Below are 9,763 nucleotides of genomic sequence, written 5' to 3' on the forward strand. Positions count from 1 at the left end.
AAAATAATAAAATAAAATAAAATAAAACACTAAAATGTAATTGTCAGCATTGAAAACACAATATATTGATCCTAGAGTGATAGATTCAGGCATTTTAAGATGCTGTATTTATTACTGAGCTATGTCATTTGGCTGAACTATAGAAATAGAAATTCCTGACAATATCAGTGTCATAAGGAAATGTTTCTGCTTTATCCATTTTACATGCTAGTGTGAGGAATTTTCACATGATGGATACTTCAGAATGGAAAAGTAAAATCCTCAACTCTCTGGAAGCTGAAAAAACATTCTTTTGTTAGCAGGACCTGGAATTTAGTCCATTTCTAATACACTAATTTTACTGTTTCTTTTAATTTCAAAACCACACTAAAAAGCTCTCTTGGTACCTTCCAAATAGTCTATGTGCCGGACAACTTAAAGATTTCATTGGGGCAGATGTTTTCCGTGATCACCACTCCACTGAACGGATTCCAGTGTCTTTCCCAGTCAGCATCATGACTCCAAAGTTAAATACGAATATTAACAATTATTCCACCTCTACCAAGGTTATCACTTAGATCATGACCTCGACCATGACTTTTCAGTTGAAAAAGAAAAAAGTGTCCTTCTCTCATGTATTATTTTTTCCTCTCACATGTTTTGTTTGGCAAATTGCTAAGAGAAATCCATACCTTTACGTCAGCGTCAGCGGAGTTCTACCCCTGGGGGGGAATCTGCCACCACATCCTCTCCACAGGCAATTCTGTTCTGCTATCTGCGCCACTGGTGTTGTGCACTGTGCAACAATGTTACTTGGTGGAGGGATTTTTGTCAATAACCAATACATTTTATATTCTGTCTTTGTCACTTCTCAGGATTCCGGTAAATCTTGTTGCTCCAAGGAATGCAACTTTAAATGATGCCATTACTTTGCTCTCTTCTTTACCTTTTTGGACAACATCTTATATTTAATATAAGAAAGCATTATTATGGAAGTATTCTGGGATGCTTCAATCAAATTACTAGGAAGCTGTACTTTGAAGTATACTTTGGAAGTATGAAGTATACTTTGAAGATGAAAGTGAAACTAATTAACATTTTATGAGAAAAACACACTGGACCCTGGTGTAAACAGATTATTAGTTTGAGCATTTTGATACTACTTTTGTATTTGTGATTTGAGCTTCCAGGATCTTTCAGCTACTTGTGGAAGATCATTATAGTCCATATGTTTATTGTAAAATAATCACAAAAATTCTCAATCCATAGTTTTACTGGAGTCTGTGCTTATTTAAGCCCACAATATTATTTTAAGTGTGATATGTATATTAGGATTTTCACCATTAGTATTACATTTCAATTAATGACAGTAGAGTTATTAACCCATTATTGTTAATGAGAACTATACTTTAGCACAATAGTTGCATAAAAAACAAATTTAAGAAACATAAACAATAGCATGCAAATGATATGAGAATAGTCAGCTGAGTATAATTGCATCTCCGTAATTGTCTGCTAAAATAAAGAAACTGAATAATGCAAGTCTTATAGGACAATCACAACTAGGAAAACTGCTTGTACTATTTTTCTATTTCTGACAATAGCTACTTCTAAAGGTCTTATATAAATTATTTAACTCTTACAATGATATTATGAGTAATGTAAATTATAATCCTCATTTTGTAGTTGAAGGAATGAAGGTAAGTAAGAATGAATAGCTTCTCCAAAATGACGCAGAAGGCAAAGCCAGATTTTAATCCAGGCAGTATGACTGCAGTTAGATCCTTAATCAATACGAAATCTCTCTCTTAGATTCTATTCAACTACACAGAAATGTTAACTGGTGAAATTATTTTCTTCCTATCACCTTTCATTAATTTAATGATGAATACATAGGAATAGTAAGAAACCATAGTTTCTATGAATATTGTCAATGATTTTGTTGTGATGATTAATTGGCAATCCTTATGATCCTTATGATTTGGAGATGAAGCTGGGTTTCCTCCTGATGAGCAAAAAAAGGAAACAAGGTTTCTGTCTCCTTGTCATAGATGCTTGCTGGTGAAAATACTTGTTATCCCATTAAATGTGGTTCCTCCACCAATGTATATGAACTTGAACAATTTGGAATGAGTATAGTAGTTTGCTTATGGGAAATAAAAGGTTAAATGGAAGCTCTGTTTTACATTTTCTTCCAGGCTGAAGAGGAAGTAAAGATAATGGCCAGGGATAGAAAGAACCTGACAGTCAAATCTTCTTCTAAACAGGCAAATGATAGATCTCTTGGTAAAAGAATATTTGCTATTTGCTAAAAGGAGAACTCCCATCTATGGACCCTTGTCTATAAACCAGGACATATCTGTTTGGCTAGGATTGCTGATGGTAAGCAAACCTGAAATCTGCAAATCCCAAATCTAGGGACCAGCATGGGTCCCTAAAGAATGTCACATAAGCTATGTGACTAAGTATAAAATGGAGGGATTTCATGATGAAAATGAATCTTTCTGAGGAAATGATCTGTCTGTATGCATTATTAAAGATCTCACAGGTTAGGGGTGCCTGGGTGGCTCAGTTGGTTAAGCATCTGACTTCGGCTCAGGTCATGAATTCACAGTTCCAGAGTTTGAGCCACTCACTGGGCTCTGTGTTGATAGCGCTAAGCCTGGAACCCACCTGGAGTTCTGTCTCCCTTTCTCTCTGCCCCTTCCCCTCTCACACAATGTCTCTCTCAAAAATAAATAAACATTTAGAAAAATTTAAAAATAACAATCTCCCAGGTTAATCTGGGTTGGAGCATATTCTGATGCAGCAAGATAGAACCTGGGGAGAAGCATCAGAGATCCCAGACCACTTCTGTTTGCTTGTGCCCTGTGGTTTTTAACCTTGAACTTATTAGGATAGTTTGATATGGACTAAGATCTCTGATTCACACGAGTCTGATTTGGCAATGGGATATTTTATATCTCAGTTTACAATGTGCAAAAATCAAAACCATTATTTGTAGACTGGAAATCATTTTTGTAAGTGAAATTCTGAAGTAAAGAAGGTAAAATATTTTTTCTGATTAAAAATAGATCTTGCTACAACTAAGTTTTAATCCTAAAGGTTTTTATTTTTCTTAACTAGATGTAATTTGTCCTTGAAACCTTAAGTGTTTCCTGTCAGATGAGAGAGGTAACAGAACTGCATCCATATTTCTATAAAATCTTTGGGTCAAATAACATGAAACCAACTATAGTCTGAGTGCAACTGAACACAATTTATCCTAGAGTAAAGTTATTTTCAAAACTATTTTTAACCTTTTAAAATATCAACTGCCATCAATCACTTTTTTTATTTTTAGTTTTACTTTGTCAATTCTCTTTGGGTTGTCTTTAGTTCTCTGTATCAGTTTACTGGCTAATAAAAATTGGCCCTGCCCCTCAGAAATAAGCCTTAATTCTATAATTTGCAAAAACAAAAACAACAACAACAACAAACAACATAAAGATAGCATTTAGAAAATGAAAACCTCTCTCTGTATACTAACTTCTTCCATAGTAAACATAGGAAGTTATCCCATGAAAAATAATTTACAGTTATATTGCAAAAAATAAAGCAATGTAATCTTCTATAAGATTAGTCCATGGTCAAAAACTACCTTTTCTGTTTAGAATAAATAATGAGAACAGGTAAAAATCGGTCTGAATGGTTCAGCTGGAGAAATGGCTTTGGGAAGAATGCAATCAGTGTCCAAAACCTCAATCAATTACTCATTAAATGACATATATTTGCTTCTCAATTCTAATAGCCTCACAGGCAAGATTATACACCTTATTCAAAGATTTCCTGACCACACTGTGTAAAAAGCACTCCTCTGCTCCAATTTCATATTAGCTGTCCATTTCTCTGTTTTATTTTCTCCAAAGAACTTAGCAGTATTGGGAATGGTATTAGTTAAGTATTTGCTTATACACTTCATCTCTCCACAATAGCATCTTCAGAAGGACAAGGATTAGCTATCTTGTTCCCTGGCTATATGCCCAGTGCCTAGAGCAGTCTCTAACACATCAAGAGAGCCAATTCTTCTATATTAAAGGAACAATTAGGTAAATAAGTGAAAAATAAAATGCCTTACTCTTTGAACTGGTGTCACATGCATTTTTAACGCTTATAACTTTGTAATTATGTGTCACAATGCACTTATTCATAAGTATAGTTTAAGTCTTGTGTTATCTTAAGGTACCTATAAATGTAATTTTAGCCAGTAACCGTACTGTTATATATTTCAAAAGTTGATGACAGCTTGATTACTGTGACCTTTTATATGGAAAACTGAGAAAAAGTATTTTAAAAATCTGAATTCGTTACAGCAAGAGTAGTCTGAGTTCTGAACCGAAACTTTTTAAATGTATTTTAATTGTTACTCAAAAATTTTTTCTAAGAATATCAAATAGGAAAAACAATTCAAGAATAAAATCTTGTTTCTATCTCTTTTATCAGCTTTGTAATGTAAATGCAAAATTCATGGACTACTTCTCTAAAGTTAAAATTCACTCAAGTATTTTAAAAGAGGTATTATCATTCTCTGATAGACCAGTGTTGGTTTTTTTCAAAGCTTGAGCAAAAATTATTCAGCAAGTGGAACAATTTTTGATACACAATATAAAAATGATGCTTTTCTCCAGATTAGGTAGTTAATGCAAATGAGATCATAGCTTGAACAAGCTTTGGGAACGAACAGGCTGTCCAAGAGAGTCAACAAAAGTGTGCCTCCTGCAATAGGAAAGGTTTCAATTTTGCCATTTTCTAAACACAGAAAAATGTATCCCTCCAATTCAGAATATTGAATGTCTTATGGAAAGCGAAAGGTCATTTGTAACTGTCCAAAGGATTGATGGAGTTGAGATACCTCCTTGACCTTCACCCTGCACTCATAAAGAATAGTTTCAGATGACAGAGCATCAGGAAAGTTTTCAGAAAACGTCTTTTCTTCTTTTGTACTGCACAGCAAGATTGTTACCTGATATTTTCTTTCATAATTGTATGTCAAGATTTAATTATCTTGTGTCGTCCCTCATTAAAAGTTAACTGTCATCTAATGCTGGTGAGCAATGTCTGTGATTTGGACTAATTCAAGCAGTTCTGTCTGCTTTTCGCCATTGTTTTCCGTCCCAGTTTCTACGGTAATTGCTTTGGAGGCCTCGCAAACCATGTCAAGGTCATCCTTTACAAATACTAACCACTAGCCCCCCAACATGGACATTTCCCAATTAATTATTGTCTATTAAGGATACATATTGTTAAAAGCACTTCATTATAATTCGGGGATTTTTTATCCCTATAATCTAATTTAAAAAATAAAAATTTTAGTGCAGCTATTAAAAATACAATAAAAATGTGACATACCACTACTAACAAGTCTTGAATTAGTGTGTGTGTGTGCGTGTGTGTGTGTGTGTGTGTGTGTGTGTGTGTGTGTGTGTTTACCACAGTTGTCAGTTGTGAAATCTCTACGACCTGGAGTGGTTTTATTATCTGTAATCTTAGGACTTACATGATAGAAAATATAATGATATTGTGCAGTGCTTTCTATGCAAAGTGATGCTACTGACACACTGTATGGAGAGCAAGTGCTTCCAGCTATTTTACTCCTAATAATGATGGATTTGAGCTGAAGCTACTGCCACTATTGTCATTGCAGCTCCCTTTATATTTCAGCTGTTCCAGGGCAGCAGACTCCTAACTGCTCCTGTTTCCGGCACTATGCAACTCAAATCTGCAATCCACATTTCTCAGCGAATGATAAAAGAAAGGTCCTAAAATATGTCTAAAATAATGAGAGGAGGCAAAAAAAAAAAGGAAGAGGGTAATTAGTAAATGAATATGAAATTTAACAATTAAACAAACAAATGCTGAAACAAAGGAAATGAATTGCAATACTCTGGCTTTGAAATGTTAAGTAGTCATAACAATGCAAACAGATTGATTTTCAGCTATGTGACTGTATCTACAGTCTAAGCATAAAAGCAGTTACAATAACAAAACAGTCGTTGAAAATGTGAAAGTAAATGCAAATATAGTTAAATATAGTTTCTTCAGCAAAGAGGGAGAGAGAGAGAGAGGATATTATCTTGATACTCCAAAGTTGAGGATTGAAAGATAATGTTAATGGTTAAAGAAAATATGATACAACTGTGTATGTGTGTATTATTTAAATTACAATGTTTCCCAACTGAGAGATGAAAAATTGCAAACACTGTGTGGGACCCAGTGGGAGAAGAAAGAGGAGTTGGTGAAAATAAGCTAAACCTGTACCTTCTCAGGGGACCAATTGGTTAAAATGTAAAGTTGTTCAATTTTAAAATAATCCTAAATGGGGGCACCTGGGTGTCTCAGTCGGTTAAGTGACTAACTTAGGCTCAGGTCATGATCTCAGGGTTTGAGCCCCCACGTAGGGCTCTGTGCTGACAGCTCAAAGGCTGGAGCCTGCTTTGGATTCGGGATCTTCCCCTCCCTCTGTCCCTCCCCCACTCACACTCTGTTTCTCCATCTCTCAAAAATAAGTAAAAATAAACATTTAAAAAATTAAAAATAAATAACCCAACCCTATAAAAACTTAATTTAGAAGAATTAAAATATTAGCAGTTAAAAGTGATTGCCTTTAGGGGATGGACACATATCTGTTAAGTGAACCAGTGCTTACAATTTGTTTTTTCTCTATGCAGTGAAGTGTCTTTTTTTTTTTTTTTTATGGGCCCTGCCATACTTTCTAAGAACCATGGCTTCCTTTATAAGCATGCTACAGAACTGGATACAGTTTCTCATAATCAGACATAATAGTTCCATGAATTGTTGTCCAATAGAGCATGGGCAGAGTGAAAACTAAGAAATGAACATGAGCTGCAGTCGACAGTGGTCTACATTAGACAGCTTAAGAAAACAGAAAAAAGGGATGTAGTGTGGAAGAAATCTGAGGCGAAGACTAAACTCACTGAAGTGAGGTGACAGCAATATGTGTCTTCAAGACAAAAATGTGAAGCATCAAGTTTTACTTGACAGTTATAAACAATTTGACCAAATTTTACTATATACCAAAATGTAGTATATTTTATATGAAAAAAAATAGTAACATAAAAGATGTCAGTGATAATTTTTAGTTGATGTACTATGGTATGAGGATAATTAAAGAGAAATCATTTCATGAGATAATTTCAAGAGATATTTTTATTTTTAAGCATACCTCCATGGTCCATGGTTAGGGCCCTCACTTCTCATCTTATTACACTGAACTTTTCAGCTATTTTGCACCTTCACCTAACACTCTAAAATTCAACCATAATGAAAAAATTAAAATGTGATTTTGAGCACTATTTGGCTCAGTCGAAAAGTAGAATTATATGGCACTGTATAAAACATTTTGATCATATCGAAATCTGAGAACATCCACGTGGGGCACCTGGGTGCCTCAGTTGGTTACGTGTCCGACTCTTGATTTCAACTCAGGTCATGATTTCACAGTTTGTGAGATCAAGCCTGTGTCAGGCTCCTCACTGATAGTGCTAAGGCCCACTTGGGATTCTCTCTCTCCCTCTCTTTTCTGCTCTTCTTCTGCTCATGTATGCATGCTCTTTCTCTCTCTCAAAATAAATAAATAAACTTAAAAAAAATGTGGGGCACCTGGGTGACTCAGTCGGTTAAGCATCCAACTTCAGCTCAGGTCATGATCTCACGGTTCGTGAGTTTGAGCCCCATCGGGCTCTGTGCTGACAGCTCAGAACCTGAAGCCTGCTTTGGATTCTCTGTCTCCCTCTCTCTCTTCCCCTCCTCCAATCACTCTCCCTCTGTCTCTCTCTCAAAAATAAATAAACATTAAAAAAAAAAAAGAACGTCCACAATAGACCTGTGTCTTTGCATGTTTTACTTTCTAATCCTGGTCTCCTCTCATATAGCACTCACATATGAATCTTCCCTTTTCTACTGCCTTTTGTTAATATGTTTCTTTGTATTTTTGTTTGAAATTTAAATATGAATTCCAAAGATTCCTTTCTACTCAATCAATGGCTTATAAAAGCATTTTAACAATCACAGTCATATGAGTGTCTAAGAATGCAAGTTTTTCCAGAAATCATGTATTCCTATATTATCCCTTTTGGGCCCTGTAATAATCCAGTGAAATATTTAGCAATGTGAATGGTTGGTTTATTTTCAATTCTCTACAGTTCACAAAAGCACTCTGACACACTATTATGGATTGAATTGTGTCCTCTCCTCCCAAATTTGTATGCAGTCCCTCAGAAGATAACCTTATTTAGGGCTAGGGTCTTTACAAAAGGAATCAAGGAAAAGTGAGACAATTAATTTGGGTCCAATTTAATATGACTGGTGTCCTTATAAAAATGGAAAATTTGGAGACAAAGATATTGACAGAGGGAAGAGAATATGAAGAGACACAGGAAAAAGTCAGTCATCTACAAGCCCAGGAAAGAGGTCTGGAACATATCTTCCCATCACAGTCCTCAGAAGAAACCAACTCTGCCTGTACCTTGAGTTTGGACGAGTAGCCTCCAGAGCTGTGAGACAATAAATTTCTGTTGCTTAAGCCACCCAGTCTGTGGTGCTTGTCTTAGCTCTAGGAGACTAATACCCGTACTTGTATTTGATGATTTCCTGTCCATCACGCCTTTCACTGCAGTTTTCATTCAACTATAAAAAGAAAGTATCTACTAGTAATTTTCTAAACAAGCATAATACTTGCTCACTTGATTGTTTCTGCCAATAATTCCTTTTCCTATTCTTTCCTCCAACATAACTCCTATTCATCCTTCAGCACTTTTTTTCAAGAAAGGCATTTCTGTGTGTCTACAAATAATAAGGAAGAGGAGAAGGACTGACAAGGGTGGTATGAGATAACTGCTCTAGGTTTTTAGTGTCTTTACAAAAGTCTTTGTACTAATGCTTTGACTTCAAAAAACATATTACCAGTGTGCAGAAGTCTTTTTCTCTGCTCTCTCATAGGAAAAAAAAAATAATAAAAATTTAAAAACAAATAAAGAAGAAACAAAACAAACTTTTTTCCCCTTTACTTTGTGAAGTGATTGTGTTTTTAGAATGGAAAATGAAGAAAACTATTTTAGACCTAATGCAACAACATATGACAAAAGGAGGCAGCCAGGTATACACGGGAGACTCTCCAGAGGGATCCATTGTTACTAATAGAATTATCTCTAAGCATTGCACAAACTCAAAGAGGCTTACACCTCTCTCCTCCTTTGCTGTCCCACTCACTTACCCTTTCCAATTCTGCTTACCCTTTCCAACTCACCATAGGGAAGTTTTCCTTCAGACAATCTTTCTAGCCCTAAAAATGAATTCTCTGCTTTTGCATAATTCCAGGAGACCCAGGGTTCCCTCCATGGCAGCACCAAAGTATCTCATCACTAATGACTCCTTTGGGCTCCTCTTGGGCCATTCTTCACCTTTCCATCTCTGCAACCATTATTGTGGCTTTGCTCAGTCTCCATTTGAACAGTATGAGTTTTGACCAGTGCCTGGGCAACCTCTATATAACCTTTAGTCTTCAATTTAAAGGTTACTCTTCATGGGACTCTCCTCAATCTCTCCTCCTACTATGCATTTTCATAGATTTCTGTGCTTCTCCTTCACAACATACCTCAAATAGAATTATGGGACTGCATGTCTTTTTTTAATATAGTATTTTTAAACAGGGTTCAAAAATCCTACATAACATAAAATTTAGCATCGTCTCTGATTTAAGTGTATACTTGTATAGCGTTAAATTATC

This window comes from Herpailurus yagouaroundi, unplaced genomic scaffold (assembly GCF_014898765.1).
Source record: "Herpailurus yagouaroundi ecotype Mexico unplaced genomic scaffold, PumYag 165, whole genome shotgun sequence".
Lineage (NCBI taxonomy): Eukaryota > Metazoa > Chordata > Mammalia > Carnivora > Felidae > Herpailurus > Herpailurus yagouaroundi.